Below are 24,885 nucleotides of genomic sequence, written 5' to 3'. Positions count from 1 at the left end.
ATATGTAAGTGACGGATCTGTTAACTAGCCTGATTATGGTACATTCCATTGCACATCTTGAATATAAACAATTTTCACTTGTCACTTACATCTCAAAACTGAAACAAATTGGAAAATTATGACTAGTGTTTTCTGAGGAAGGAAGCGAGCCTGCATTATTCTGTAGTAGAAAGACTTATGCTTTTACTATTCTGAAAATGGATATTTTTTGTAAAGACTATTTGAAATGCTGGAGGACAGAGACAAAGAAATCTTCCATCTACTGGTTCACTTCCCAAATGGTGCAATGGCTATGGCTGTGCCAGGACCAAGCAGGAGCCCTGAAATCCTTACAGGAGTATATTTATCAATGACTTGAGTTATTTTTAAAGGGAATAAGAAATTAGCACAGGCTTAGGGATGTTCAAGGACAAATGTGTTAAATACAACAGGTCTGACTGGATTCTAGCCTTTGCTAAAATTGTCTCATGTGTCTTCCCTCTTTGCTGATTTGGTTCAACCATGTTTATTCCTTTGGCTCAGGTCAATCTCTGCTCGGCTTTCAATCCTGGAATTACAGTGTGTGTACAGATGAGACCCAAAAGTTCCAGGTCACTTAGTTATACATGGCAATACCAAGATTCCTACCAGTTCCACTAAGTGTTGCCAACTGACAGACATTTCTCGGGTATCTACCTGGAGATCAACTCTGAGAAGTGCACAGCTGGGGGGAGCTCTCAGAAGCAACAGCTCTGGGGGAAGGAAGAATTGCCAAGCCCACTGAGAACTGTGAGTCCACACAAGAGATGTCTCTACACATGCGCCAACATGAACTGCAGCAGGCGGGCCTTCGGGCTCTACTTGGCAGCTGTAAGTGGGCACAGATTGCCTCAGGGAAGGGTTTAGCTTTGACCAAAACAACTTACTCCAATTGAGGGCCAGCACTGGGACAGTCTCGCCAACATGGTGGCAAGCTGAGGAAACGAGCACGTCAGCCCCGAGCAAGCCTTCAGCTCCGCCAGCAGAGGAAATGAGGAACAAGTACACATTTATCTTCATTTTACAGGTGGAGACATGGGAAGTTCAAGTCCTTCTGGAACTCTGTCAACATCAACACTCAGGCCCAGCTCTTGGAGACCAAATCTACCAGAGCCAACTCCCTAGCAGACTCATGAAACAGGATTTGAAGAAAAATAAAATCTGTAAATGACTGAGAGTCAAATGCTTTTCATCAAAAATAGAGAGTAGCGTTTTGTGTTTAAATGCCCTGGTAGTTCTCATTTCAACTTCCATATCAAAAAAGAACTTAATTCATAGTAAAGCAGGTGCGTTACCTGGAGAGTGAAGAGGTGGGAAGAGGATGCAGGTGCTGGTGCCTCAGATGACATCCATGCCTTCTGCAGCTTCCCACTGGCTCTCTTCTATCCACATCCATCGCCCCTGGGGCAGAAGCCCATGTACATGAGGTCCACACACCATACAGTCAGCAGCTTCCACCATCCTGAAAAGCTAAACCCAGTAGTTTCACAGTTACCAGCACATGAATGTTTATCTCACGTCAGTCCTACTCATAAAGGAAATATTACATCTCCACCAGCTCAGAGAAAACCTGCCCTGTCTTGTGAGTTGGTTATTTCCATGGACCAGTTGGAGTGTGCCAAGGGCACCCCCAGATTAATGCTTACTATGGGGGCATATGTGAGGGCACCTCCAGAGGGATGAGCATTTGAATGGATGGGCCCAGTGAAATACAGCATTCCCCAATGTGGGCTGGAATCATCCAATCCCATGTTGAGGATAGAACAAGGAAGAACTTGCCCTTTTGGTTTACTGCACAGCTGCTAGAACAGCTGTCCTTGCCTGCCCTTCCCTGGGATTTATGCTCTCATATCCCCTCAGTTCTCACCAAGTGGCCTTCAGCCTGGAAAAGGAATGGTTAATACCATCTTCCCTTGCTCTACACCTTGTCAACAGATGACCATGGACTTGCTCATTTCCCTAACAGTATGTCCAGGTTCTCATAGTGAATCTCCACATGTACACATGTAAGAATAATCCTATTGGCTCAGTCTCTCAGGAGAACCCTAACAAATAGACCTTGTTTAGATCTGATGATTTTCCCAAGGCATTCAAAGTCACTGGGAGTGCAGGGAGGAATGACTCACGAGGATACACACTCTGGAAATCTCTAGCTTATTAATCAAACTCATACCGTCTGGACAGTCCAGAGCTACGCCCCTAACCTGCATCTTCTTTGAAATGCCTAACTCTAAGGTTGGCAACAGTTGCCTAATTCACTTTCTTCCATTCCCTAATTGGTAATGCACATGGACATGCATCCTTTTTCACTACATAAACATGGAAAATAAAATTTAAAAAAAAACCTAACTCTAAGGAGAATCATTGTAGTATCTATAAATATCAAACATTTCTAAGTGTCAACATTCTTTTACTGATGAGGAAACTGAAAGTCAGTGAGGTGAAGCAATTTGCCTAGGGTCATGGAACCAGCCAGTAATACAGGAAGAGCTCGGTCTGTCTGGCTGATTCCAGAGTCAGCACGAGGGAAGGAGACTTGCCTAGACCCAGAATGCGGCGTCAGCACAGAGCAAAGGGCAGATGGACAGTGTCCTTCTACGCAGCAGATTGGAACAGAGGAGGCCCAGAACCGCACACAAGTCCTGGGCCCCCTGTGTGTCTTCATGTGAAGAGAAGAAAATCAAGGATTTCACACCTTACATGTTGTGCAGTGTTATTTTCAGCAAGTTTGAAACAGGCACCTGTCTTTGCACCCATCTTTGTATACTATTATGTTTTTAATACAAATTAGTATTGGACACAGAGGAGAGACAGGGAGAGAGCGAGTGAGTGCTAGAAGGAAGGGAGAAGTGGATGGGGATCTGAGGAAATGACAACTAAAATGTACCACATCTTAAGCACAGTCACGGACACAATGGTATTCGTTGTGTCGTTGTGTCTACAGAAAATACAAAGAATAATACCTTTGGATTTTGAAATTGTTCATAAGTTCTTCTACAAATGTTTAAGAAACCCTTTAATAACTAAGTGGTAGCACATCATTTACTTGTTCTTGTCACATGCTTTGATCCTTCTAATTTGAGACATTTTGTGTCTTAAAACTAGAAATACACATTAATTGTGCCTAAAGACCAATCAAAGAGGCCTGTATGACAGCTCAACAGGCTAATCCTCCACCTGCAAGCATCAGCATCCCATATGGGCACAAGTTCATGTCACAGCTGCCCCATTTTCCATCCAGCTCTCTACTTGTGGACTGGGAAAGCAGTTGAGAATGGCCTAAAGCCTTGGGACCCTGCAACCAAGTGGGAGACCTGGAGGAAGCTCCTGACTCCTGGCTATGGATCATCTTAGCTCTGGCCACTGTAGCCATTTGAGGAATAAACCAGCAGAAAGAACATTTTTCTCTCCTCTCTGTAAATCTGCCTTTCAAATAATAGTTTAAAAAGAGACTTACTATAGGGGGGAAAAAAAAAGTCTCATTCGAGTGTGTGCAAAAGACAGTCCAGCTACCAAATCTTTGTTTTACTCTAATGACAGATGTTGCCATTATCTTCGTTGCATAATGATCCTTTATGGAGGTGGCACAGGCAAACAGAACCGTGTAGAGACCAGTTCTTCCCAGCCACGGTATCTTGCTCTGTCCCCACACACTTCTGTGTCACTTGCTTCCCTTCCCCTTCCTTCTAGCACAACCTTCCTAAGGTAGAAGAAGGACAAGTTCCTGACCCACCACCTGCCCCTGGGGCCTCTGCTGCTTCCTAGCTCCCCTGGGCTGTGGATGAACCAACCTCTTAGTCCCAATATTGGATTGTGTCCTGCGCAAGGGAGACCAGGAAGGTAGTGCAGAAATCTGGGGTGCAGAACATGCCACTTCCGGCCCCCAAGCTGCTGGACACCCAAATTCCTGCCACAGTCCATTCCTGCAAGCAGCTGGGCTGTCCACTGACTGTCCCAAACCCATGAGCATCACACAGGATGAAGTGGACCCGGCATACAACCTTCAGGGGCCTGGTCCTAGCTCAAAACCTGAAACATGTTTAAAGGTTTTTTTTTGTTATTGTTGCTATTTTCTAAAACTCCAAATAATCTTTTATGAACATAACAAATCTATGATAAAAGTTCATTTTAAAGTCAATTAGGAAAATGGAACGCATTTATTTTATTTTTAAACTTATTGTCAATCGTGATGATGGTGCCAATAGTTCGGGCCTGTTTTGTCAAAAGCTCTTATCTGCTAAAGATAATAACTGAAATGTTTACATGGGAAGAATGACGCAAATGTGCTTTAAAAATTTGTGATAACAAAATCCAGCACTGCTGCTGGCATCACATAGCAGAGTGCTGGCCCCAGTCCTGACCGCCGGGATTCTAATCTGGCTCCCTGCTAGCACACCTGGGAAGGCAGACAAAGACGACCCCAGTGCTTGGGCCCTGCCAAGCACATCAGAGACCTGGATGGAATTTTAGACTCTGGCTGTTAGTTTGGCCCAGACTTGGCTGTTGCAGGCATCTTGGGTATGAACCAACACAAGATGATATCTCTTTCCTCATCTGTCATTATGCCTTTCAAATAAACTTGAAAAGAAAAGGGAAAGCGATGACACCACAAAGTGTAGGTGAGGAAACACACAGAAAGCCAGGCAGCCCACTCACTGCCCGGGACAGGTACATGTGGGTCCATTTCACTTTACCTTCTGCATTTCTGTAAATTTGTCATTTCTACATGAAATAGTGGTTCCTCCTGTTCAACCCATCCCCATTATTGCATTTTTGGTCTATCCACTGTCCTTGTCTTATTTTATTGTTAGAAGTCACAAATATTTGTAGTAAAAATGTCAAACAATACAAAGAGCTGGGGCTGATTTGATGGCTCCACTGGTTAATTCCCCTTCTGCAAGTGCCTGCATCCACATGAACACCAATTTGTGTTCCGGCTGCTCTACTTCCCATCTAGCTTCCTGCTTGTGGCCTAGAAAAGCAGTAGGGGATGGCCCAAAGCCTTGGATTCTGCACGCACCTGGGAAAATAAAAAAAGCTTCTAGCTCCTGGCTACAAATGGGCTCAGTTCCAGCCACTGCAGCCACACGGGGAGTGAACCAGCGAATGGAATATATTTCTTCATCTCTCCGCTCTGTAATTCTGCCTTTCCAATGAAAACAAATACATATTTTTTAAAAAGATAAACATACATATTTCCTTACCTGCATTTTGTAAACATTTAAAAGATATTTATTATAAAACTTAGAATATGGTTCACGTTCTTTTTTAGAAAAAAGGAGAAATGAAAAATAGAGAGTGACAGATGTTGTTTCATTCCCCAAATGCCCACAACACTGCCCCCGATTGGGCCAAGCTAAAACCAGGAAGACATGTAGGAACAGGGCAAGAAGAGCAGTTGATACAAGACACAGTCATCTAGGAGAGGGTTTCTGAACTTCACTGAACACCCAGGAGTCTTGTTCAAATGCAAAATCCAAGTCAGGAGTTCCTGGGGAACACTTGAGATTCTGCATTTCTTGCTTGCTGACCGAGGTGCCCAGTGCTGCTGCTATAACACCGCATTTGAAGAAGCAAAATAAATTTCCACTGGGACTTTGGGAGTAGGGACTAGAGTAACAATTTTATCTGGATGACCCCTACTGACCTCTGTGCCCACATTGCTTTGCGTTAGATGCCCTGGTGCATACAGCAGCGGGGGGTGGGGGGCTTGGTTTTGGGGGCTCTCCCTTTCTCATCTTCATTGCAGCTTTCCTAAGGCAATTCCTTAGGCCCACATTAAATCACCCTCAGATCTCTCAAACTTTGATACTACACTCTAGAGACAAGACTTTGTGGGCATTAAAGAGCAAAGATCTCAGCACGTGGTGAGAATAACATGAGGTGGAGCAGTCAGAAGCATCAGGCAACAAGGAGGGCCAGAAACAGATTGCAAGGTGGAACAGGTGAGCCAGGGGAAGTTCTCCGAAGAACAGGTATAGAGAATCAGGGATGGGGAGTAAATGTGCACATTGGGTCTGGGAGTTCTCATCAGCAACTTGCAAGAACTAGACTGAGTTATGAAAGGGAATAATGAGGGCTAGCACTGTCATGCAGTGGCTGAAGCTGCTGCCTGTAACACCAGGATCCCCCTGTGAACACCTGTTTCAGTTCCAGTTGGTTCACTCCCAATGCAGCAGCAGATGTCCCAAATGGTTGGGCTGCTGCTACTCATGTGGGAGACCCTGATGAAATTTTGGGTTCCTGGCTTCAGCCTTGTCCAGTCCCAGTCATGGCGGCCATTTGGGAAGTGAACCAGAGGATGGAAGATCTCTCTGTAACTCTGCCTTTCAAATAAATAAACTTAAAAAATAAACAAAAGGGAATGGTGGGCTGGGATTGGTTATTTTTAAACTGGATCTATTTTTTTTATGACAGCTCTCTCATGTAGTAGTTCCTTGCCCCCAGATGCCCATAATAGTTAGGGGTGAAGCCAGGAGCCAGGCCCTCCATCTCAGTCACCACTTGGGGTGGCAGGAACAGAAGCAGTTGTGCCATTGCTTCTGCCTCCTAGGGTACACATTGGCCGAAAGTCAGAAGTGGAAGCAGAGCTGGAACTGGAGTCTCAACATTTCCATAGGGAGTATAGGTGTCCAAGCACCCCACCTTCCCCTGAGGTTGGTTCTTGAGCCAAACTCACTGTCAAGTTTCAGAAAAGGGGGGGGGGGAGGAAAGAGTAAGGAATCACATTAAGGCAAGAGGATGGGGGAATTAGGCAGAGCTTCTCTCAGCCCTGGGGAGAATCACCTTGGCTCTGTAAGGCTGCAGCGCCCATGCCCCTGCCTTGGTCACAGGCCTCATTCTCGGAGCCCTTGGCTCCCAAAACCTTCCGCAGGATGGCTCAACAGTATGACAGTGTGGTGACAGGAACCTTCCACAGCTCTGCAGGACCTTTCTCTCCATGGATGTATAAACAATGCCACAGCACATGATAAAAGTGAGAGGAGGGGGACCCCCACATTAATTTCCTGAAGTCCCAATGATAAGCTGGCAGGTTTGGCTTCATGGAAGAAGATAAAAGCTCCAAACACAGCCGAACGATTCTCAGGAGCCGAGCCTGGTACGGATGCAAATTAAAATAAAAACTATATAAACAGCAGCACAATCGCCCCATTCAGGCCTGCTTCATTAGCAGCCAGCTCTCTAGGGCCACGGCCCGAAAAGACAACTTCCCTTTCTTCTCCCTTCTAAATAATTCCCGAGCTGGTCAACAAAAGGATGCCAGGCACAAAAGCGGTTCTAATTGATGGCGCTTTGGGGAGAGGGTCATTGGGGAGAAGCATTTTTTGTGTGCAAAGCAAAAAGCAAATGGGTTGTGTCAGACCAGTCGGAGGACAGGCCTCCTGCTGAGACGTCCAAGATCCGCCTCTCAGAGCTCCCTCTTGCAGCGCCTAACATGCCAACCGTCACATTCACCAGCCCAGGCCCCTCAGTGCCTGACCAAGCCAAATGCCCAAAATACTGCCTTGTATAGAAGGACCCCATTTAGGAGCCAGGTCCATGACACCAAGACATGCCACCGCAAAGGACAACAAAAGTACCAGGCTCCAGGCCTTACTGCAGAGGACAGAGCTGCTTTGCTTTATTAATGATAAAGCAGCATTATGCTGGGCAGGCCTCAGCGTGGGGAGAATTTTCCCAATACCCACCTCTTGCACCACTCAGGCTCCAGCAAGGAACCTCAGCTCACGACCCGAGCACAGCCCTCCTCACTTGGGCCATCCGGTTGGCCTTTCCAGCCACATAGCCCTGCCCCTCCAGGAGCCTCTGGGATAGCCACAGCACTCCAGCTGCAGCCTTGACCCACAGATCCTGCCCTGCAGCCCCGAGAAGCCCCCGGCTGCCGTAGGCTTCTCTGTAAGCTGGGAAACCCCTAGTTCCTCCCTGAGCCTCCATTTGACCGCTTTAAGTGGAATAATAAGTCCTGTAGTTTCAGACACCACAGCAACTATAAACGGCATAAACGAACGGAGTAAAGGAAACATCTCAATCACAAATCCCTGGACCATTCAGTGATTGCCAAAAACAAAACAAAACAAAACAAAACAAAACAAAACAAAAACAAAAAAACTTCCCTCTTGAGCCTGATGTGACTAACTCCTTACCTTGTATCTATACGAGCGCCACTTTTAATTTCAGCTGCTCCACTTTCCATTCAGCTCCCTGCTTGTGGCCTGGGAAAGCAGTTGAGGACGGCCCAAATCCTTGGGACCCTGCACCCATGTGGGAGACGCAGCAGAAACTCCTGGCTTCTGGCTTCAGATTGGCTCAGCTATGGCCATTGCGGCCACTTGGGAAGTGAATCAGTGGACAGATCTTTCTGTCTCTCTATAAATCTGCCTTATCAATTAAAACAAACTTCTCCCTTGATGGTTCAATGAGACAACTGCTCGCTTTTATTTTTCTTCCAACCAACAGATCAAATTAAGATTGCTGCATCTCAACACAGCATGAATTATTCACCTATTTTAGATTATGAAAGCCAAAACCACCAAAGTGGGTCCTGTACAGCACCACAGTGTCTTACCTGCCTAAGCTTGGAGCTCACCCCAGCACCTTATACTTCAGGATTTACCAGTGAGAGAGCTGGAGCCCGGGAGAAGGAAGAACAACAGGCTTTTCATTTATCTAATGTCGAACGACTCATGGTGTACCCCGTTGTTTGGAGAGCGGCCTGTGTTTGAGGCCTAACTGGCGGTGGCTGCGGACAAACGGCACACTGCTCTCTTCCGGGTGAGGCGCTGGGCAGCATGGGAAGGGCCAGGGGAACAGAGCGGCAGCAAAGGCCTCCCAGCCTGCTCAAATGGTTGCCCTCCCACCTCCACAGCTGAGCCCACTCAGAGCCACGTGCTTGTTCTCTCAGCTCCCAGCTGACAAGAATAAGCCTTCTCGCCATGCTCAGCCTGGAGCTCTAGGCAAGGAGAATTCAGGCACTGGTGTAACAGCACAAGGCCCAGCACCGTTTTCCTCAACACCTCAAGCCTTGGCTGCACTGTACCAGACATGCCACTGAGAAGATTTTTATGCGGGTGCAAGGGCTCAGGCCATCGGTTTCTTTCCCAAATTACACTCACACCCCTCACCTGGATTGGTTTCCTACAGCTGCCACAACCCATGCCCACCAGTTGGGTAGTTTAGAACAGCTGACACCTATTTTATCTAGCTTGGAGGAGGCCACAGGTGCAAACTCAGGGTGTTACCAGGGTTGCTAGTGGTCACAGGCTCTGAGGCTGAACCCCTTGGGATGCCTCCGGTGGCTGCTGGCACCTTTGGCTTTCCTGGCCTTTCATTCATGCCTCCAGACCCATAGAACCTTTCTTCCAGGTGTGTCTTCCCCAAATCCAGCATGATGCATCCTGAAATCTTTGTATCACATATGCAAATAATTTTTTTTCCCCAAAATAAGGTCACTTTCCTAGGTTCCAAGGGTACACAGAGGCAACCATTCAATCACTATGCCACCCAAAAAAAGGAGAAGAGAGACAAGGAAAGCACCCTGAGCCTCCATTCAAACCTCCCAGAATCCATAGCACAAGATTAGGACTGACGTAATTCAGCCAGATTGTGGTGGCAAGAGTCATGGGAGCGTTGAATAGGCCTTAACAGAGGCTGCGGGGGGAGAAGGGGTCCCAGCAAGGATATTCCCCCCACTGAGACCCACAAAGGCACAAGGCTGCTGGGAAGACAGTCACAGTGTAAAAGTCACTTGGCCCTCTCCCCTCCCTGCACTCTGCTCTCTCTCTCCCTTCACCTGTGCCCCCACATTTAGCCCTGCCAGGTGACCTATGGATAGTTCAGATCATTTGAGCGTGTGTGAGAAGGGAAGCAGCCTGGGCTGGGTTCCTGGAACACTCCCAGAGGCCTCTCTGTGCGGGACTCTGCCTGCCTGCTCTGGGGAGGTCAGCCAGCTCAGTCCACCCGGAGCCTGCTCACATGACTGCACTTCTACAAGCCGTGTGTTAAAGCAGGATCCAGCACATTCTACCACTGCTGCTGTTAATGTTTACAAAAGGAAAACAGAAGGAAGAGGGAAAGGCCACCGCTAACAAAATCCAACTGCAAAGCCAGAAAAAGGCACACCAGTTACAGAAACTGCAGAATCTCTCCCATAAGAACAAAAAGTGTTGAGTAAACGAAGGACTATCTCAAAGTTTCATAGGAAAAGTTCCTTAGGTTCTTAATGCCACCATCCTCCAAAGAACTTCTGCCAACTGTGTAAACAAGCAGAGCAGCTGTGTCAAGGGTAGTTACCAAGAAAACTGCTGTGGCCAGAGCCAGTAGGTCTCCGGTGAAAGCAACCCTGTAATGCATGTCTTGTCTTTCAGGTCTAGAGTCCATGAACAGTTAAAGACAAACTTCCTCTCCTCCCCCGCCCCTGTCCCAGTGCCAGCAAGAGGAAGTCTAGCAAATGTGGTCTGAACATATGGCCTGGATGACCGGAGAGACAGAACTACAGAACTTTGACATGCCATGACAGCGGGTGTTTGCTGAGTGTGCACCTTGTGTAGGTCCCTCTGCTAGGTGCCGGGGATACAGCCGCAGGCAGCTAATCAAACACAATCTGTATTGGCCGGCCTTGGGTGCAGAGGATTGAGCCACCACTTGTGTTGCCAGCATCATGCATCACAGCACTGGTTTGAATTCAAACCCCTCTATTTAAAAAAAAAATGTTTATTTTCATTGGAAAGTCAGATTTACAGAGAGAAGGAGAAAAAGAGAGTAAGATCTTCACTCCCCGCCCAAATGGCCACAACAGCTTAGGCTGAGCCAACATGAAGCCAGGAGACAGGAGAGAGTCTTTCTGGTTTCCCACATGGGTACAAGGTACCACAGACTTGGGCTATTCTCCAATTATTTCCAAGGCCCTAAGCAGGGTGGGAAGTGGAGCAGCTGGGATATGAAGCAGTTCACATATGAGCTGCCAGCGCTCAGAGCTAGAGGATTAGCCAGTTGAGTACTGTGCCAGCCCCTGAATCTAGGCCTCTCTACTTTTGACCCTGCTGCCTGCCAATGTGCTTTAGAAATCAGTAGAAGATGGCCTAAATCCTTGGGCTACTGCCATCATTTGGGAGACCAAATGCAGTTCTAGGCTCTAGACTTTACCCTGGCTCAGTCCAGGGCACTGTGGCCAGTTGGGGAGTGAACAAGCAAATGGATGTTCTCTTACTGTTCTCTCTATGTAACTCTGCCTTTCAATTAAAAATAAAATAAATATTTTTTAAAAAGTAATACTCTTATCAATTCACGCCTAGTAGGAGGGCTGTTGAGAAAAAGCAAAGCAAAACAAAAGGAAAGAAGTAGTGGCAAGGATGTAGCAACGTTGGAACTCCTATCCACTGTTGTAAGGAATACAGAACAGCGCAGCCAGAGTGGAGACCACCGTGGAGGTCTCTTAACAAGATTAAAAATCAGACTGCCATCTAAATCCCACTTCTGAGTGTGTAGCCAAAAGAACTGCAATCAAGATATGGAATAGACACCTGCACTTCATGTTCACTGCAGCATGATTCACAACAACCACGGTATGAAAACAATTTAAATGTCCTTCAAGGAATAAATCAACCAGCATGATACATACCCATACATTCTAAGGAATATTTTTATGCCTAAAACAGACAGGAAATGTTGCCAGAATCACAACATAGATGACCCCTGACGGTATGCTATGTGAAAAAAACTGTTAGACAAAGACAGAATTCTGCTTGCCGAGGTATCCAAGATAGTCAAACTCACACGAGCAGAGAAAAGAACAGTGGCTGCCAGTGGCTGCAATTGTTGGGGGCAGGGGATGTTGCTTTTCAATGAGAATAAAAGTGGAATAAGTTCTAGAGATCTATACAACTCTGTGCTTGCAGTGAACAATACTGCATTGTACACTTAAAAATGTGTTAAGAGCATGATTTTATGTAGCCTACGGGTTAAATACAGCCTGCTGCCTGTTTTCATAAATAAAGCCTTTTTAGGACACAGTCACACTCATTCGCTTGTGAATTATCTGCCACTGTTTTTGCACAGTGGCAAAAACGAGTATTGTGACAGGAACTGATGGTCTGCAAAGCTGAGGTCCCTGCTCGGGGGTGTCAGCTATTGGTCATTTACCACATTTCTGCCTCTGTGTTCCCCTATTGGAAACCTTGGCCCGTTTTCCTCCTGCTTAATGCACTCTCATTCTGCAGATGGGCCTTTCATGCCACAGTTGTACTCCGCTTGCTGGAAGGTTCATGTTCAAGTCAGTAGTCACCAGACATATATGATACTTTTTATTTAAAGTGATTACATCTGGCCCTTTACCAAAAAATAATTTTGTCACTTGCTTTAGATTCCTCAGGCCCTTCCCACTACACAGAGCGTCTCAAAGACCTTCACCTGGTACGTTCACCAGTTTTGCTTTGCTGTAACAATATATCATAGCCTGGGCAATTTATAAAGAGCAGTTTTGCTTAGATTGCAGTCCTGGAGGCTGGGAAGGCCATGGGCATGGCACTGGCATCTAATGCACTGTAGCTACAGAGGCCATCACACGACAGAACAAATGTGTTGCTTTTCAGATCTTTTTTTGCAAAACTACTCAAGCCTACATGGAGGCCCACCCTCACAATCTCACCAACCCCAATTATATCCCATCTCCACCTCTCAATACCACTGGTTCTTAGGTTTCCAAGACACAAACTTGGGCGGACACATTCAAATCATAGCACCTGAACTGCTTTGCAAGGAGGAAGACAAAACCCCATCAAGAAAGCCTACATGTTAAGAGCAGCAGAGTCCATTCTTGAGTACTTCCTGTGATGGTGAGACTATTTGGGGAGCACCTTTGCCTTCAGCTCCTCATAGCAACTACTTGAGGAATAGCTGGGCATTCCTCCTTCACAGAGGAGAAAATGGAGAACTCAGGAGAGAAAACACAACCATTTCAACTCATGTCTGAGCTTAGATTGATCTGTCTGCATGCCTTATCATTGTATCCAACTGCCTACACTGCTGAGTAAGCATCTGTCTGATTGATCGGGAAGATCCCATTGCTCGGAATGGTGAGATACACAGAAACACCTAAGAGAACTCATTAAGCGCATCAGGCAGTGCTTGCAGCCCCGCCTCACTGTGTTGATTCCTTGAGACCTCAGAACCATGGAGGTTCTGTTACTGCTGGTTTCCTTTTTGAATTCTTATAGTTGTGTGGTATGGTTACATTGTGGGGGCAAGGGAGGGGGAGCCACTCAGAGGAAATTTTCTCCTACTAAAGACCATCAAAGATCTAGTCACTCCCTGTTAATCTATCATTATCCCAAGAGTTACACCACAAATATTCATGCTCCTCATCCAAAGGAGGGAGCTAAGACTGTAAAGCAATTCTGAAAACCACATTAACAAAGGACAGGAGGGGTCCGATGCTGTGGCCTAGCAGCTAAAGTCCTCGCCTTGAACGTGCCAGGATCCCATACGGGCACCAGTTCTAATCCCAGCAGCTCCACTTCCCATCCAGCTGCCCACTTGTGGCCTGGGAAAGCAGTCAAGGACAGCCCAAAGCCTTGGGACCCTGAACCTGCGTGGGAGACCTGGAGGAAGTTCCTGGATCCTGGCTTTGGATCAGCACAGCACCAGCCGTTGCGCTCACTTGGGGAATGAATCATTGGACGGAGGATCTTCCTCTCTGTCTCTCCTTCTCTCTGTATATCTGACTTTGTAGTGAAAAATAAAATATATCTTAAGAAAAAAAAAAAAGGACAGGGACAGGAGACCAGAGGCATTAGCCTGGAGGTTAAGACACCAGTTAGCTTACAGTTGTGCTGTCGTAAGGACCGCATCCCACATCCCACATAAAAGTATCTGGGTTTGGTACGTACCCTACTTTTCAACTCCAGCTTTCTCCTGATGATGCACACCTAGGGAAGCCTCAGTGATGGTTCAAGAAGTATGATCTCTGCCTCCCAGGTAGGAGACCTGGATGGAGTGCCCAGCTCCAGGTGCAGCTGTTGTGGATGAATAGATTGGATCTCTCATTCTCGCTTTCACTGTTTCTCCCTCTCAAATAAATATATAATAATATTAAAAATTTTTAAAGTGCACAATTAGTTAAGAGAATACTCAAGATCTCCAGGAAATCCTTCCATACCAAGAAGGAAGCCGCCTTCTGTGCCTTCTGTCGGTGTTGGGACAAATGGAAGCCAACTTTGCCCCTGAGACTGAAAGACCATCCCAGCAACTGGAAGTATCACGTAGGGGAAAGAGTGAGGTGATGAGCATCTGAAGGAGCCCCAGAAGAGGCTGGCAGCGTTTGATGGGTGGCACAGAGGTACAGACTGATGAAAATATGAATGGCTGGGCTGGCTCACCCCCACAGTCCAGCCCAGGATTCCATAAACAGAAACTAGCCTGAGAATCACACACGGGAAAATCAGTGCCCTGAATCAGATTTGCTCTTCCCAATCCTCTCTACATCCTAGTCACAACATCACAATTAAAAGCTGGTGCTCATTTTAAACCAAACATCAGTCACCTAGAGTTACAAACTATAACTGAATCTTTGACATATATATATATAGAGAGAAGATTTATATATATATATATATATACATATATATATATACATATATATGTAGAGGATTTTTCCATTTGTGAGGAAAAACAGTACAATTTCTGGCTCTGGAGTAGGCAGCAGGGAGTGGGTGGCCAACACCACAGTGACTCATATTTATACTGATCTTTGCCACTTTCAAGGAGATCTGTGATCTGATTGATTTTCATAACACTTCTTGCAAAGGAAGCAAGACATGTTAGTCATTATCATCCATTTGGACAGTAAGAGGTGGCCGATTTCCCCACAATTACAAAATTAGTAAGTGATGACATTGTGACTCAAATCCAGCCTTCTGACTCAAAGTGGCTGCCGACCATGTGTGACACCTAGAAGCCATTAGGGGTCATGCTGCTAGACACTGTTTTTGATCATTTGCACTACAGAGACCAGCCAAGAGGTTTAGGGTTTGTGATCCCTCAATTTGCTCGTACCCTTGGTAATGAAGGGGAATATGTTGGCATGTGGAGCCTGGCATAGGTGAGTACAGTGATCAGAAGAGTCTGCATTTATAGCATGCCGTTTTAATAAGCCTGCCAGTGTTTTCCAGAGCTTAAAATATTGAGCGTGGTTCACAATGATGCACTTAACTGGGGAGGCTAGATGCTGCAAGAAATAATTATCAAGGCTCATACCATTTAAATATAGGTTGTCATTATTACTCACATCAGTAGTAGTGGATTTTATATCCTGTTTTCCCATCGGGCTGGGCTGACTCATTCCCTCTTCTGTCACAACACTTACCTCTGGGGGCTCCCAGAAGGGAAACAATGAGCAAATGATAGTTAACCTCTGTGCTGATTAGGGGCTGTTTGCAAACGGCACCTGTGCTGCCCGGGCTCCAGGAGGGTGACTGCTGGGCCACTGAATAACTGCAGACAGACACTGCATGAGAAAGGAGAGAGCATTCAAGGCAGAGGAACTATTGGAGAAAAGGCAGGAAGAGGCCCAGCATTGTAGCATAGCAACTTAAGCCTCCACCTGTACCACTCACATGGGCACTGGTATGAGTCCCAACCACTTCCAATCCGGCTCCCTATAAGTGAATTTGGGAAGGTCCCAGTGCTTGGGTACCTGCACTCATGTGGCAGACCTGGAGGAAGCTCCTGGCTTCAGTCTGCACCAGCCCTGGTTGTTGTGTCCTTTTGGAGAGTAAACCAGCAGATGGATGCTATCTCTCTGTTTTTTTCCTCTTTCTCTCTCCCTCTCTCTATCTCTGTAACTCTGCCTTTCAAATTAAATACATAAATCTTTTTTTAAGACAACTACAAAGATAAATATCTCACCAGTTGGAATGGTGGCAAATGGAACTGTTGCAGCTGCTAAATCTAGCCCTGATGGCTGTGATTCGTTACAGTACACATACATAATTCAACACATTCATTTGCTTTAGTGTGAAACATAAAAGCAGAGCAGTTGTAATCATATAAAGTAAACTACAGATAGAGAGAGTGGCATTTGAATATATTTTACAAATGTTACATTAACTTAAAAACAAGTATGCTTCACTTTATTCTTAAAGTGAGCATTCTATACCATATTCAGACCTCTCTAAGGACTTTCTTTTTCTTTAGCCAAATAAAGGTGTTGCTTCGCTCCTCTCTTGGAAGAGGTTAATGTTTAAGTATAATCAAATGGCCTGAAGTGCGGAAAAAAAAGTTATCTTGATGCTTATCACTGGTATAATTATTGTTTTTGTTTTTCTAAGCTTGATCATAGGAATATGAATTTCTTGGCAGCTTTATGGTAGTGTGATATTTCTATTTATTTCTTATCAAGAAAAAGGTTTTTTTTACATATTGTACAAGTAAAGGTTGCTTTCAAGGCTAAATGACTGGTGTTGATCTATATAGAATAAAATCATTGCAAATGTTTTTTTAAATTGCTCTCTTTGAGCTAATAATATCGACTGATTAGAATGAACGACAGAAGTTTACTCCACATGTCCTCATCAGTATTATGGAAAGCATGCGTGTCACCAAGAGGGACAAGCACCCTCAGTCAGACTAAGGGATCTCCAAGAGGATACACACCACTCTTTCCATGAGGATCGGTAAGGTTGGCCAAGGTCACAATCAGTTCATTTTCAAAAACTTCCATAGCAGTTTTCTATCGCAAACAAATGCTTGGCAAGCAAAGCCTGTGTTCTGTGTATATGTATATATGTATCCATCCCCCTAACCACCCCGGTACGTTGTGACTGTAAAAGTAAGGACCCTAGCTTGTTCTTTGCTTAACTTTTGTTTTAACACCCATCAAAGCCAAGGATACATGAACAAGATTGCAAGGTCACTGACTGCTGATGCTCCACCCTGTGCTGCAAATGGATGTCCCAGCTCCCTCGGGACTCCCCTCCGCTCCCCAACACCTTGAGGGCACTACTCAAGAGAAGCGCAGTACTTTTAGGACAGTCTTCCTTGACATCAGGGATGAGAAGAGCCCAACAGCAGAGCCCACCACCACCGGCAGCAGGACCTGACTGGCAACTCCTCCACACCTCCCCGCTCCTGTCTCTCATTACACAAGGGAATTCTTTCTTTTCACCAGGGATTTACAGCTCCCAAGGAAATCCCACCCCCATGGGCTAGTGTCTGAGGTCAGGATGTACAGGAATATAAACTTTTTTTCCTACTAGATGGTTAAGTTTCATCTCTACCTAGAATCGCCTACCATCTTTCCCCTTAGTATGTAATTGTGAGCACAAATGAAATGTCTACAGTCCCATGGTTCAACTTTAACTCTCAACATTCCTTTTTTTTCCTAAGAAGAAAATAGAATATTGCTGATGGTCTGGTGTGATGAACTAGTCCTCCCAGCAAGGTAAGCTGTCACTGAACTGACCTCTCTCCTTCTGCTGGCTGCCACAGCAATTTCCCATAGCAGGCAAATGTTTGCCAAGCAAATAAATGTATTGTCAAATAATTTATCTCATCTTTGAAAACGCAAAGCAAATCTCAGATGTGGGGAGGCGGAGAGGTTGTGAAGAGCAGGAAAAAAAAATGAGGTGAAGCAAAGGCAAGTAGGCTCTTGTCTGGGTGGTGCAAGTTCAGATGGGCAGCGAGTCTGCAGGCCAAAGGGAGGCTGGCAGCCTGAGAAGTGGGAAGGCGGAGAATGATCTACGAAGAGAACTGATACATTAGGGCAAAGCTGGGAAAGCAATGACGTGGAAAAAGGAAGCTGAGGAAGAGGCCGTCGAAGTGGGAAGAAACTCCAAAGCTGATTTTGCCTGCAGCTAGCTTACCCGAGAAGACCAGGGTGAAGTTTCCATATAAACAAACAAAAAAAGTCTGGAATTTCTGTACAAATGATTCCTTCCTCTGAAGACAGGAAGTAGGAGGCCACAACCTATTTGGCCTGGTTAACAATCCCCAGGGTGGGCAAGAAGTCCCAACATGAGATCACAGAGTTGGCTGCCCAGACATCAAATCTGAGCTTCTGAGCACTGCAGAGGCTCCTCTGGCCTCTGTTATGCACAGTTAGTGATCTAGCAAGGCAGCAGACGATAGTCCAAGTCCACAGGCCAGTGTCACCCACATGGGAGATCCAGATGGAAGTTCCTGGCTGTGCTGGCTTTGGTCTAGCCCAGCTTCTGCTTTTGCAGCCACTTGTGGAGTAAATCAGTGGGTAGAAGGTCTCTATGTTTCTCTGTCTCTTGCTCCATCTCTATATTCTCCTAACTATTTCAAATAAACAAAGCTTTAAAAAAAAAGTTTTCTTATGCAAGTTTAAAAACTTTGAGTATTTTACCTCAAGTAGTAAATTTTAACTACTGAAAAAAATACATACTGTTTCAAATGCATCATTCCCTGAGAAGACTAAAAAACTAGAAAAACAGAATGTCACCACAGATAAGAATGGCTCTAAATTTCTGCCTTATTGAGTACCTTTACCCAAATATATATGTCAAGGTGATGATTACCACAATTTGAGGGTAAAAAAAATTTATATATATGATATTGGTGGTAATTACATAATATAGAAGTTTTGCAAGCGTTTCAAATGCTGTATACAGAAACTCCTCTGAAGATGTAATGACAGGCCTGGAGAATTGGGATGCTGGCAATTCATCAATGGGATCAGCAGTATCTCCCCTCATCTCAAATGCTCTGATCCCCTACGAGGGTTGCTGATAGCTGACAGCTGAAGGAGCCAGCAAAACCAGTCCTGACACTGGATGAGGACATTTAAAGGACATCGAACACCAAGATAATTGCCAGGAACAAATATATGCAATTCCAAATGGCACAGCCTTTGCAGGAGCAGATGTATGGCAATACAGGTCTGGCCGTGCTGAGAGACATGGAAACTGTTTTGCAACCTGCTGTAGTTAAGCAAGTCATAACACTCTCTAAGCCAGCTTTGGTGCGTAATTAAGACAGGTTGCAACCCATCATCCACCACACCCTCTGCCTGAAAGCATTCCAAAAGGCTAAGTATGCATGTGATAAAATGATCCAGGGCAAAGTTAACAGTTTCCGGGTAAATTGTGCTGCCAGACAACTAGGCCTTCTGGAAGCAGCAAGCCGACACTCCACTGGCAGCATCCTGTGAGACCACCTGCCTTTCTTCCTCCAAATGAATGGTCGGGGGGGACCCAACAGATTGGCTACACCTTCACAGTGCCAAGGGGGGCAACCTGGGTGCACAATGAGTCTGTGCCACATTCTTGCTTGTTCTGAGTCCTGTGGTTGCTCACACTGCTGGGGACCGGGAGTATACCATTTTCTTGGCTTCTATTTCCCAGAGCAGAGGAAAAGAAAGACACTGCATCCTCTACAAACAGCCTGAGTGCACCTTGAGCCAAGTCCTGGCCCAGGCAGCATCTGTGCTTAGCACCAAACACTCTGTAGCCGCCTTTTCTGCTGGGAGCTGACTGCTCTGGACCGAGTTTACTCCTTTTCCTTCAGAACCCAAGAAAAGGGACCAGGATCCAGCAGATTTCAGTGGGAAGTTACAGTTTGGGGGGTTGGCATTGGCTCAACTGGCTAATCTTCTATCTCCAAGCACTGGCATCCCATCTGGGCACCGGTTCATGTCCCGGCTGATCCAATTCCCATCCAGCTCCCTGTTTGTGGCCTGGAAAGCGGTAGAGGATGTCCCAAAGTCTTGGGATCCTGCACCCATGTAGCAGACCCAGAAGGGTCCTGGCTTTGGATCAACTCAGCTCCAGCTGTTGCAGTCACTTGGGAAGTGAATCATTGGATTGAAGATCTTCCTCTCTGTCTCTTCTCCTCTCTGTATATCTGCCTTTTCAATAAAAATGAATATATCTTTTTAAAAAAGAGAAAAGAAAAGATAGGAAAAGAAAAGAAAAAAAACAAAAGAAAAGGTAGGTAGGTTGGTTGATTTTAGAGCCAGCTGGTCTGACTTACAGTCCTGGCTCTGCCATTAAATGGCCAGGCTGCCATCATCTTCCCACCCAGTCATGTCTTCCCTAAGTACCTAAGGAAGGGGTGTGAATAATGCCGAGATTCCATGCCAGGTTTAAGATTCTGACATCATATAATACTTAGCACAGTGGCTGGCATATACAGGTTGCTGAATACAGTGGCCACCATTACTAGTTACTAGCACCTTCTCACATGGAGTCAATGACTGTGCTGTAATGATCTAGAGGGAAGCAGAAGGAAATTGAGGCACAGACCTGAAAATGGGCATGACTCGGAAAGGAAGATTCTTCCAGGTCACTGTGTGGCTCCTCCACAGAAAACTTTCAGGTCAAAAAGCCTGCCTCCCACAAAGGTATTCAGAGTATGTAAATGTTCTGTATTCCCTTTAATTGAGTTTCCCACAGTCTTGTGATCCTTAGCAAGCAAGTAACATCCTGTCTTCACAGACTGGAGTAACAGAAGTACAAAAGATCAATCATCTCTCTGAATGAATCAGTTTTCCAGAATGAAACTGGAGGCATCACAGTCCTCCGTCTTTCTGGACCAGAACTGCTGTAACAAGTTATGTGCACTGGTTTAAAACAGATGAAGCAGGAGGTCAGGAGAAGAGCAGCCCTACAAGAGATGCCCACATGTTTTTGTCAATCTGGAAGTTAACACATTGCTGCTCTAGGCTGGCCTCCCACACCTCCTGCTTTGTCACTATTTCCTCTGCTGGTTGTGCCTGGCTATGTTGGGAGTGGGTGGGATCATGGAAGAGTGTCCTTCCTGGGGCCTGTGAAGCTCTAAGAGTGACCTGCCAGGCTCCACAGGGCCCCAAGGCCACTCCCAGCATCTACCTACTCCTCAGTTCCTGGCTTTTTCTATCATCTCGCCAGTTCTTGAGAACACACCGTTCTAGCTAGCAGGTCAATTCAGTGAATTCAGCTGAGCGTGGGGAGAAAACAACAGAAGACCCCTGTTTATCATGTAGTTTCCTGGCAGGTGAGGTGGTTTCTGCTGTCTTGTAGAAGATCCACTTTGCGAATCATTCTCCCAGCTTCCTTGCTCTGGTGCTTCCTCAGTGCTCCACTCTGGCCTGGGATCTTTGCCTCTGAAGCCTTATAGTCCCAGAAAGTTTAGAGGAGGATGAGGCCAAAGCTTGCAGTCAAGCATCTGTCCGAAGTGACTGAGGAGCGCCCTTGTCTCTGACCTTCCCATTACATGGATAGCTTGTGTTTCTGTTGGAAGGATCTGGGTTCAGGATTCCTTGCTCATTTACCTGGACAGCCCCCAGTCTTTAGCATTTAGAAGAATAGTACAGGTGGGCCTTACATAAGCTGGTATTTGATTTTGTGTCTGGCAGACACTTGACCATCGCCGAGACAAAAATATCTGCTGAATAAATTAGTGATTGTTCATTTCACTGCCCTTGCCCAGTGTCTGGGCGCTTTCCACATTGTGCCTTAAATGATGATATACCTAGTTTTATAAACACAAGTTCAAATTAAGCTTCTTGAAAGAAGTTGTTAGGATTTCACCAGGATCAGGAGAATGCTCAGGACAACCAATACATGGACCAAAATTCACTGTCCTCTTCGTGATCTTTACCGCTAAAATGACACAGTGTACTATCAAGGGTTATTCAGGGACTACAGACAGTCCTCTGGATTCAGAGGGAAAGAACCAAAGCAACTTTGTGGAACAGGTTCAAAAAGCCAAAGAATTTACTGACCTGGGAAGATCTCTGAGGGCCTAAAAGACTTTGCCGGCAAGGTCACCAAGACAATAACAACAAAAATTTATCAAGAGCATCAGTCCCAGGCCCCACAAACCACCATCAAGACACACTCATGCCTGACCCTTGGTTCTCTTTTCTTTTTTAACATTTGCTGGCTGATTCTACTGTGCAATTCGGAAGCTCTGCTGCCCGGAACCACTCATTCTCTCTGCACATTCCTCATGCCAATCCTCTTTATAAATGTTTGCTTTAAACATAATCTGCAGCTTTACTAAGATTATATCCCAGGCACACATTTTTTTGTTTGTTTTTATTCTTCTAACTCTCCACGCCGGGAGAACCATCATTTTCCTGTACCATTTCTTGCCTCTAGCTTTACTCCTTAGATGTCTTTCAGACTTTTCTATTCTAGTTAGAGGCCTACAGACTTTTTCCTTTCCCTTTCTTTGTATCTGCTGTGTGGTTCTTCATAAATATTTTTAGCAAACCGGTCTAGCTGCTGCTCCCTGAATTCATGAAGGCACATTCCCATCTTGGAGTCCGCACTGGAGCCTTGCCTCCTGCCAAGAATGCTCTCACCCCCTGCTCCTCTCCATTTATGCAAATCCTGACAGTGCCTCAGGAATAAAACCAAGCCCTCAGATCTCACAGAACCCTGTGCTCCTGGAAATTAATATGCTATAAGTTTTTAAAATTGTGTGTCTAGATCTTGTCTACTCAATTACATTGAAACTCTGGATGCTCCATCTAAGTCAAAGCAATTTGCCTAAACCCAAACCAGGAGGCTGGCCAAGGTGAGAAGGGTGGTCCAGTGCTGGAAGGCTTATGATATCAGCGGTCTTTCTGAGCTAGACAGAGGGCCAACAAATGAAAGAATTCCAGATTATAGTGAAATCTTTGTGAATGATTTAGGTGTAAAGGCAGGAATAGGGCCAACATTGTGACACAGTCAGTGTAATCACCAACAGCCTATATGTCAAGTCCAAGATGCTCCACTTCTAATCAAGCAACTTTCTTATGTGCCTGAGAAAGCAGTGGAATATGGCCTGAGCACTTGGCCTCTGGGACTCATGTGATAGACCTGGATAGAGCTCCAATTTCTGGCTTCAGCCTGGCCCATCCAATAGCCATTATTACTATTTGGGAGTGACCCAATGGATAGAACATCTCTTGGTCTGTGTATGTCTCTCTCTTTCTCCCTGAAACTCTGCCTTTCAAATAAATAAGCTAATATTTAAACAAAACAAAACAAATGGCATGAACAAAGAACAGGTATAGAAGTTGAGACTGAGATATGGATTAGTCCAGAATAAGACCCTTGGACCAGACATGTTTGCCCTGATACTAATTTGTTTCATTTTTACTCATTTGAAAGGAGAGACAAGTGAGGTAGAGAGAAACAGACACAAGGAACTCTCCCATATACTGGTTCATTCCCCAGATGCTCACAAAAGCCAGGACTGAGTCAGAACAAAGCCAGAAGCCAGGAACTTCATCCAGGTTTCCCCCACAGGTGGCAGTCCTGAAGCCATCACTTGCTGTATCACAGGGTGTACACGACAGGAAGCTAGACTGAGAAACAGAGCTGGAGCTGGAGCCCAGGCAGCCACAGCCCCAAATCAAGTCCTGACGCTGGCGTCGGTGGTCCACATCCATGACCCTGAGGTGGCACAACGGCTGGGATGAGGCTCCTACCTCTGGCAGACTGTATCCCAATCTAGAACTTCTCACTCACAGTGCTTTTACAGCCAGCAGGCTTTCAAATGGAAGGAAAGGAAGCAAGGAGAGAAGGAGGGACATAAACAGATTACGATTCTGCTCCCCTCTGGCTAGTTCAGAAGACCAAAGTGAGCCCAGTGAAATGCATCTTCACAGCCCCCACATATGCAGCTGTTGTTAATAACTGCCACATCTTCCACACTTCAGGGATTCTTAACCTTTGGTGGGTCTTGAACTCCTCAAGCACAGGAATTTCACCTATTCTTTTATATCTTTATTTACTTCTATATCTGCTACTGTTGAAAGCTGCCAAGCTGGGCATGGAGGAGCCACTCACTCCTTATAGGAGCTCCGAGAGGACTCTGCTGCTAGCAGAGCAAGGATGGCTGGGCCACCTCTCTGGCTTCAGCCTTCTGACATTCCCCTCCAGCGTCTCTCTCCACTTGCAGCCAAAGCCTCCAAAGCCAGCATGCTAAGAAGGGAACAGAGCCCCCCTGATAAGCCTTCCCCGGGCCCCTGCATGTTCTAGCAGGGGCAAGGAGCACAGCAGATGGGCCCTGCAGATGATTCCCATAGCCACGCACAGCAGCAGCAGGGCCCACGTTTCCCTTCCTATCTATCCTGCCACACTGCCCTTGGTGGAGCGTGCACCAAGAAATGGACATGAGATAAGCACAATTTAGATCATGAGACTCTGCTCCTTCTCCCTCCTCACTAGCTTGTGGGCAGAACCACACACAGTGGGAGGGAAAGCTGCCATCACACAGTTGCCCTTCCTACAAGCCCTCCCTCGGGTCACATGCGAAGTTGAGAAACTAAGTTCTAGGCAAATACGGAATAGGAAAGACAAACAAAAAAGGACAAGAAACGAAATAAAACATACAGGGTCATACGCAAAAGTGTAGGAAATTCTGCTCCTTTAGGTGAGATCTGATTTCAGATCAACTGTTTGAAGAAAGAGAGGAAAGTCCGTGTGGACAGAACAGTGGTTAGTAGCAGTCAAGCAAAATCCCAACAGCCGAGCAAGGTGTGGTGTGACAGGGACTGGGCTGGCAGAGGGGAGGCCAGCCTAGTCTCAGCTACAAAGCAGAAGCTCTCAGGGGAGAAAGGCAGGCTGGAGCTCACCTTTCCTGTTCCAGGCCCTACCAACAAGTGTTATCTCCAGCAAACAAAGGCTTATCTCTTATCAGCTTGAGAGGTATGTAGACAGGTTTACCCAGCCCTTGCTGCCACGCAGGTTTCCCCTTAGCTGTACTCCTACCCTGAGCACTGGGATGAGAAAAACCAAGTTTCAGAAAGATTTGTTCCAGACCCTTCTGACTAGAAAAAATAGGTAACCTGAACTTGGAATGTGGCTCTTCTAATCCCAAGCTTGGAGCCAGCTTGGGTCTCTGCAGGAAAGGAAGGAACTCAGCTGGGTAGTT

The sequence above is a fragment of the Ochotona curzoniae genome, unplaced genomic scaffold (assembly GCF_017591425.1).
Source record: "Ochotona curzoniae isolate NIBS_2020 unplaced genomic scaffold, NIBS_Ocur_1.0 contig_883, whole genome shotgun sequence".
Lineage (NCBI taxonomy): Eukaryota > Metazoa > Chordata > Mammalia > Lagomorpha > Ochotonidae > Ochotona > Ochotona curzoniae.
This window is presented reverse-complemented; position numbering follows the sequence as displayed.